The following is a 1,763-nucleotide window of genomic DNA, read 5'->3' on the forward strand; positions in this document are numbered from 1 at the left end:
AAGATAAACACAGGTCAGGTTGTGTCCTCCATATTCCACGTGACAGATGGAGATACTGTCCACTATACTAACGAGGACTGTGGCCTTTGATATTTTGGCCACTGTTGCAAATATCCAGGTCATCCTGGTAATCATGTCCACGTCCAAAATTTGAAAAAAGAGTCAGAGTTTAGTATGTCGTCCAAAATTTGACAAAATGTCATAGTTTAGTATGTCGTCCAAAACACTTTCACTGTAACACGACAGGACTCAAAGTCTTGGACGTCTGAGTAAAGGAATGATTTTCAATGTGTCGTCCAAAAAATCATAGTTTAGTATGTTGTCCAAAATAACTCAAAAAAGTCATAGTATAGTATGTCGTACTATATTATGACAAAAAGTCATAATATAGTATGTCGTCCAAAATCACTCAAAAAAATCATAGTATAGTATGTCGTCTAAAATCACTCAAAAAAGACATAGTATAGTCAGTCAGTCAGTCAGTCATCATCTAACCGCTTTATCCTCCACCAGAGGGTCGCGGGGGGTGCTGTGCCAATCTCAGCTACATCGGGCGATAGGCGGGGTACACCCTGGACAGTTCGCCAGTCCATCGCAGGGCCACACACAACTAGAGACAAACAACCATTCACTCTCACACTCACTCCTATGGTCAATTTAGAGTGTCCAATTTACCTATTCCCCACATTGCATGTTTTTGGACTGTGGGAGGAAGCCGGAGAACCCGGAGAGAACCCACGCACACACGGGGAGAAAAAATCATAGTATAGTATGTCGTCCAACATTTTACGAAAAAGTCATAGTATAGTATGTCTTCCAAAATCACTCAAAAATCACATAGTATAGTATGCCGTCCAAAATGTGACAAAAAAATCATAGTTTAGTATGTCATCTAAAATGTGACAAAAAATTCATAGTTAAGTATGTCGTCCAAAATGTGACAAAAAAGTCAGAGTTTAGTATGTCATCAAAAATCACTCAAAAAAGTCATAGTTTAGTATGTTGTCGAGAAATCACTCAAAAAAGTCATAGTATAGTATGTTGTCAAAAATGTGACAAAAAAAGTCATAGTATAGTATGACGTCCAAAATATGACAAAAATTAAAGGTTAGTATGTCGTTCAAAATGTGACAAAAAGTCATAGTATAGTATGTCGTCCAAAATATGACAAAAAAGTCATAGATAAGTATGTCGTCCGAAATCACTCAAAAAAGTCATATTATAGTATGTTGTCCAAAATCACTCAAAAAAGTCATAGTTAAGTATGTCGTCCAAAATATGACAAAAAAGTCATAGTATAGTATGACGTCCAAAATATGACAAAAAAGTCATAGTTTAGTATGTCGTCCAAAATCACTCAAAAAAGTCATAGTTTAGTATGTCATCTAAAATGTGACAAAAAATTCATAGGTTAGTATGTCGTCCAAAATGTGACGAAAAAATCATAGTTAAATATGTCGTCCAAAATGTGACAAAAAAGTCATAGTTTAGTATGTCATCCAAAATCACTCAAAAACGTCATAGTTTAGTATGTTGTCGAGAAATCACTCAAAATAGTCATAGTATAGTATGTTGTCAAAAATGTGACAAAAAGGTTGTAGTATAGTATGACGTCCAAAATGTGACAAAAAGGTCATAGTGTAGTATGTCGTCCAAAATCACTCAAAAAAGACATAGCATAGTATGTCGTACAAAATATGACAAAAAAGTCATAGATTAGTATGTCTTCTAAAATCACTCAAAAAAGTCATATTATAGTATGT

Source organism: Solea senegalensis, linkage group LG10 (assembly GCF_019176455.1).
Source record: "Solea senegalensis isolate Sse05_10M linkage group LG10, IFAPA_SoseM_1, whole genome shotgun sequence".
Classification (NCBI taxonomy): Eukaryota; Metazoa; Chordata; class Actinopteri; order Pleuronectiformes; family Soleidae; genus Solea; species Solea senegalensis.